Source organism: Lygodium microphyllum, chromosome 15, assembly GCF_053477565.2.
Source record: "Lygodium microphyllum isolate KBCC chromosome 15, Lygodium_microphyllum_v1.1.10, whole genome shotgun sequence".
NCBI classification, from domain to species: domain Eukaryota; kingdom Viridiplantae; phylum Streptophyta; class Polypodiopsida; order Schizaeales; family Lygodiaceae; genus Lygodium; species Lygodium microphyllum.
The window spans coordinates 11,059,966-11,066,932 of NC_141149.1; positions in this window are offsets into that span (position 1 = coordinate 11,059,966).

A 6,967-nucleotide genomic window follows, 5' to 3' on the forward strand; every position below is an offset into this window, starting at 1 on the left:
ATACCAAATTGCATCATTAGTGGATTTTTCAGCAACTCTGCCTTTTACATACTGCATGGCAAACAATCTATCTCCTGAAGTATCATCTGCCTGACTAGATGTAGCAAAATGCCCATGTTGTTTGCCTTTCTGATTGCCCTGCTTCTTCCAGCAGTCCTTGGCAATATGCCCATACTTTCTGTAGTAATGACAATCCTTATCCTTGTTTGGATAGTCAGATGGACGCTGTTGTTGCCAGGAGCCTCTACCTCTAGGGCTAGATCTCCCCATGCCTCTAAAGTTTCCACCACTTCTTGCATTCAATACCTGCTAGTTGTTATTGCCATAGGATGCATTTTGTTGGCCTCCTCTGCCAAATCCAAAGCCTCTACCACGGTTTCCACGGCCATGTTGTTTGGAATAGAAAAATGCATCCTTGTTTTTAGAACTGCTAGATCCTGCAGCCAAACCAAGCTTAACCTCTTCATGGATAAGCAATGCAACAAGCTCATTGAAATCAGGCATTTCAGCCTGCACAGACACAGAAGTATCAAAAGACTTATACTCAGGCCCCAAGTCGTTCAAGGTCACAGCAACCATGTCTTCATCTTCAACCTGTGAACCAACAGATGCCAGCTGATCCACAATGGTCTTAACCTCCGTGACATAATCTTGTATAGATCTACTCTTTCTCTCCATGTTGTTGAACTTCTGCTTCAACTGTATCTTCCTAGCACTTGTTGTTGTGCCATAGTACTTGACCAAAATGTCCCATGCATTCTTAGGAGAGATGCTGTTCATTATCTGCATTACCATGGCATCTGAGATACATAAAGAGAGCCAATGCAAGACTCTACGAGCTCTTTCTGTCCAAGCTCGGTGTAATCATCTCTGATCAGCCGTAGGCCGATCTGGGAACTCAGGTTCAGCTTCTGCTCCAGTCACCAACTCCCAATAGCCTTTCCCTATTAAGAAGTTCTCCATGTGGAACTTCCATATGGCATAATTGTTACTGTCAAGCTTTTCCCCCACTATGTAGTGGGAGCTCATGCTCAACCGCCAAGATCCACGGACCGCTTATTGCTTCAAGTGTTTCAAGCGAGCTTGAATGGCTATCTCTCACCTAGCCAATGCGCCGTCGATCCTATGAGTGTAGTGAGATTACCTTGATGCCGATGTGAGTAGCCTCCTCCCTCGCACACCTTGGTAGCTCCACGATTCTTGATGCTAGCTCAAGCATCCTCAAGCCTCTTCCATCTCCAAGCTCCATCCTCCATAGCCGCACGCGCGAGAGAAGAGAAGAGAAGAGAAGAGAAGAGAAGAAGAGAAGAGGAGATGGTGAAGAGTTTCACCCTCTTGATCCCTCACTCCCACACACTCACTCCCTCACACTCTCACACTCCCTCTCTCAAGAGCACACACAAGCAAGAAGAAGAGAAGAAGAGAAGAAGAAGAAGACTCTTGTTAGCCACACACCAAAGAATGAGCTTCCATTCACTTTTTGAACTTTATATACAAACCCTAAAATCCCATGGGCACCCATCCCCTTTTTTACATGACCGGCCATTGTGGCAAGGTCTTTTTTCCAATTCCCTCTTCTAGCCTTACGCCTCTCTAGCCTATGCCCGTCTAATATTTTACAATTGGCACAAGAGGGAGCCGTGCGCTCTTTTATAAGAGTTTTCCAAGTTTTTCGAGGTGCCTTTCATTTAAAATTGCGCCTTTGTCTCGCTTAGCTTCTAGAGGTCGCCTGTGTGTCTTTGCTCTTCTCCCATGCTTTTTTTACTTTTTCCTTCATTTTCCGCCATTTTCCGCCATCTCGACCAGTCCCATGGCACTTTTTGTGTTGTTGTAGGGTGGTAGGCCCTTGGGCAATGATGGTGTAAAGGGAAGGGCCACATGTAGATTTAGGCGTATGAAAGCTGATGTTTGTCAAGGAAGCCGGATGGATAGCGAGTGGTTGACGGGGGCCTCTGAAGTTGGTGGTTTGTTGCTTGTGTGATGCCTGAAAGGAGAAGGTGCAGTGCTCTTCCTAAGGGGATTGTCTACCTTACTGTGTTAGTGTAGTGTGATCGTGCTAGTGGAATGGGGAGGTGGGTCTAACCGCAGGCAAGCCTGGGTGATGTCCCACACTTGAGGACTCCATTTGGGTTAAGGGAGGTGTGGTGCAAGTGGCTTAGGGTGACAGGTCTAACCATAGGCGAGTGTTAGCTCCCTAGGTATATCCGGCCCTTGATGTGCCCTAAGCATGAAGTGGGGAAGCAAAAAGGGCTAGGGGTTAGGAGTGGAGCTAGCCGACCCAGGCCATCGGGCATGCCTAACTTGAGAACCCCTAGATGGAGTGATAGTGCTCTATGTGGTGTTTAAGTGCTTCTTCAAGTGAGTGCTTGTGTGCTTTTCCTTTCAAATATTCTCTTTTTTTTTAAAACAGTTGTGGAATGACAGTCAGGCCTAATTGTCTTCATTGGAATGAGGAGGGGAAGGGGATCGGATGGATTTGCTCAAAAACTGGTGACTTTGCATCTAATCTTTCAGATTCATGCGGACATGAAGAGAAGTGGTGGAGAGGAAAGGGTGATTGCACCTAGTGAATTGGTTGTCATTCATATCTTCTAGGAGGGCTAGGCAAAAAGAGGGGAGGAGACTAGCCCTCATCATAAGACGAGCCATGGCGCAGTTGTCAATAGAGTTAGGGTCAAAGAAGAGGGGAGGTAGGCCGCGCTCTTGTGGAGTCGGGTCCTGCTTAAGGAGTAGATTGAGTAACCTAAGATAATTACAGGTTGTTACAAAGGCAGGGTCAGGGCATGAGGAGAAATCCGCAATAAAGCGTGTCATAGAATTATCTAGGATTTCGGGGGTAAAGAGAAGGGCATGCTCGAAGGATACTACATTAGAGTTATAAATAATAGGGAAGTCGTACCGCCCGTGGAGGGTGGCATCAAAATCCACCCCTACCCTTCGAGGGTATGCCATGTAGGTAGGGTTGTTCCGCTCGAATGGCAGGGTGTTACAAATCGCCATCCAGGCGAGCATACTGATGTCGCATACTCAGCTCCTCCACAGGGGTTGGCTTTTGTAGCCCTGGACAGTGTGTGGGACTTCAAAAACTTTGTTCTACCAGTAATCAACCGCTTCTGTGCCCCAAGAGGTCGGGTTTTTTTCTCGCTCTTCTAGCCATCTTTGCCCCAACTGGCCACCGATCGCGATCACCTCATCCATTACCTTGAGCGGTAAGACCCTCCGCAGACTATTGGGTAGGAGAAAACTAAAGGTGAATGGATCCTTTCCTTGTTCTTGTATCTCCCACAGCACCAGTTCTGTGTGGAATCCCGCGGGGATATCATCAGGGCAAGGTGGGAGGGGTGCGGACGACAGCACGGCTAGTTTGACTCTCAGCTGTTTCCTGGCTTCCTCTACTAGCTTTCTATGTCTTTCCCTAGATGCGGCTTTTCTTTCCGCAGATGGGTCCTCTTGTGGTGGCTCTTGAGACTGCGACGAGGGGGGTTGTGGGACTACATCCTCCCTGAATCGGTTCATGTCGATTTCAATTTCTGCTTCCTCCCCCTACCATTCTCCCTATGGTGCTTCCTCTTTGAATCCGAGGGCTTCGATTTCTTGGGGGGTTAGGCCGGCCAGCGAGGTATCTTCATTGCTCGTCCAAGCTCAGCCTAACCTCCGCTGGTAGGGGTGGCATCTGCAATCCAGCATGTAAGGCTCTGCATGCGATGCTAAGCTTTCTTTGTGTCACCTCCAACAACTCTCCTTGCGCTGAGCGGGCAGTGTCCAGGATGGTGTCGAGGAAGGCTTTTTGTTGGGCACCGAAGGCCACTTGGGCGGGTTCTGCCTTGCTCTCTGCAATGATTTTCTCCTTCTCTACTAGAGCAAGGCTCCATGCCAATGTCTTTCACCCACTTTTCATTGTGCACAGCCCACTCCTCTGCTCTTTTGTTCATCTCCTCCCTGCTCTCTCCTTGTTTTAGGGTTAGTATCATGAGTTTTTGCTTGTGGTCCTCCAGCTCCCTGACCAGCCTCTCTTGCTCTTCTTTTTCAGAGTTTAGTTGATCTATCAGGTGCTCGATCTCCTCTTGCTACTCCTCTATGTCTTGTTTTCTCTCCTCATCTCTGGCATTCAGCTCAGCCACAAGCGCATCAACCTGAGCAGATTTTGTAATGAGCTCCTGGTATTGCACTATCAGGAGCTTGTGCTCCGTTGCATCTTCACTAGCTCCTGTGTTTCATTTTCAAGCTGTTGTCTCTAGTGCTTCTCCCTATCATTCTTAGCCTTCATTTCTTGTTTGAGATCTACGATCTTCCTTTGCAACATGGCTATCATCCTTGTTTTATCCAGCTAGAAGGCGGCTCCTGATTCCTTCTCGGCTGCCAACTCAGCCACAACTATCTTGCGTTCCTCCTTAGCTTTCTCTAATTGGGAGAGCAGCTCGGCGACGTACTCATCGTAGTTAGCCGATGGCGTCATCGTTATGTGGATGGGTGAGGTTGAGGCTTCTACCTTCTGCCTTTTAGGATCTTGCCTAGATTCCGTATCAGTAGCTGGCCTCTTTTGTCCTGTGGCCGTGGTTCCTGTGCTCTGTCCCTGGGCCATCTCTTTGTTGATGAAGTATTGCATCCACGCCACAAAATTTGACACATCGGCACTGGTCGGGATGCTAGGGGTGATGGTGGTGGGTTCAGTGTGGAAGGCACCAAGAGGGTAGGAATTGGATGAATTGGGGCCTTGCCCTTGCCCTCAGTGACTGCAGGTGGCATGATCTCTGGCACCTGTGTGCTAGACCCTAGCCTTTCTTCTCTATGTGGGCTCCAGTTTCCCAATTCATCCGCTCGGCTTTGTTGCTCGATGGACCGGCGTGTGGCTTCAGAAAGGTCCTCTTCCTCCTTCCTTCTTAGTTCTTCCTCTTCCTCATTCGCCTTTCTTCTCCTTTCCTCCTTCGCTTTTCTGTGCTCTTCCTTCTTTTTCACTTTTTTTTTTTTCCTGTTTCAATGCCTTCTTTGCTTTCTGTAATTCTTCTTTTTCCTTCTCTTCCTCTTGTCTCTTCGTCCTCTCTCTCTCCTTGGCCTCTTTTAGGGACTCTTTCTTTGCCCTTTCCAAGTCTGGTCTCTCCTTCTTTCTGCCTTTTTCATCCTTCTTCTTTCTCTACGTTGTCTTCTTCTTGGGCTTCTTAGTTGTCTTTTTGATTGTCTGACCTTCCCCTTCTTCCTCTGTCTCAGTTCTATCGGTGGACCTATCCTTGTCCTAGTGAGGAGGTGACCTTTCTGGCATTTCTCCCTCTCCTCCTTCTGCATCCTGTGCTTTCTTCACTGCCTCCTGGATGAGCACAGTCAAGACACCTCCATACCCGATGGAGGAGGCTTTGGAGGAGGCTTTCTTTCTTTCTGTGGCTTTAGAGGCTGGAGATTCTCCTCCTACTGGTATACTTCCTAGGGCCAATGCTTTGGCTGCCTGGTCGATCGTTTTTCGCACGTACCCGTTCCAGTCTACTTCGTCTAGGGTATGGGCTGCTACATTCTCCAGCACAGGTACTCTAATTCGATGCATCAATGAATTGTAACGCTGGCTAAAGAAGAGCACATGTATCAGCTTGGCTTGCATCCTGGCTTCTGCATCGGGGATGTCTTGGATGCTTATGCTGTCATTTGTCAGCACCTCTTCCTTCTTCATTTTAAGCATGGCATAAGCATGCCTTTTCTGTTTCCTTTCCTTCTTTGGCTCCAACGCCAAAGCCTTCTCCACCAAGGCTGGGTCTAAGCGGACCTGTACCTGCTTTGCATCTTCTCCTCTGCCCACCGTCACAATACCACATTCTTGATCTGGGTTGTACGTTCTAAGGAACTCCATGCACTTCAGGTGGTTCGGCTCCTGTGAGAACTTTTCAAGATACTTCGTGAGGTTGCATTGTTCAACCACCCTCCTGGGTGCTTCCTCCTTGGCCACCACAACTTCTATGTTGTGGATGGTTTGAAATTTGAGCTAGCTGAAGGCGCGGTTCTCTAGATGGATGTGGTATTGCTCCCTTTCCTCGTCTGTGAACGGGAGTCGATGGGCGCGGTCTTGCTGCGACATTTTATGCTCCTGCCATAAATCGTAACTTTCATTAGTGCTTTCCACATATTAATTTGTTGATTGCTGGAAAAGAAAAACTCTATGCTTTTTGAATGAATTCATTAAGAAGCAATGTAGATTTTCCTTTTTAGACTTGGACTTTTTGCCCTTTACTTCAAAGTTTTCATGCCCATTTTCCTCCCGCATCCGTTTTTTCATAATATATGTTTATGTTTTTCACAGATTTTTCTTTGATTTACCCCCCCATCTTAAGAAGAATCCTTCCTAGGATTGAGGGTCAAAAGGTCAAGGACTTTCGGCATGGTGGTGTAGGAGTTACTTGTGAAGGAGCCAAGTATAGAAATTTGGATTGTATTCCAATTGAGCTTCGCGGTCCAAATCAAAGGGTCGAATTTCCATGTGCGTGATGTATGTGAGAACATCTGTGAGGAAGTCACCCGAGTTGACACGGCTAGCAATGTGTAATTCTTCCTCAGTCAACAAGCGATCGAGGTAGGGGCGTCCTTTGATGTGTTCGGCCCCAAAGAGTGGTTAACACTCTATACGAGGTGGGCGCGATGTAAATGGGATCATACTCTGCTGTTTTGATGGCACGGCGTTGCTCAGCGTTGGTCATTATGCGACATCCTTCAATTTCCCATTGCAACCTAAGAACATACCACTGCCTCAAGAAAGGTGATCCAGTATTAGCGAGTTGTGATAACTTCGTGATTTCTTGGTCAGTGATAGCAGAAGTGGTTCGTGGATCGTATGACGTGATAAGGCGCTGTTTGATGGCTTGCTCCTTGGAGATTTCATTGTTAAGCAACTTAGCAGTCGAGCGAGAAGCTTTTGTGAACGCGAATTCAAAGGTTTCCCAAGAGCAAGGCATATTTTGCACTTCAATTGCAAAGGGTTCTTCTAATAGAC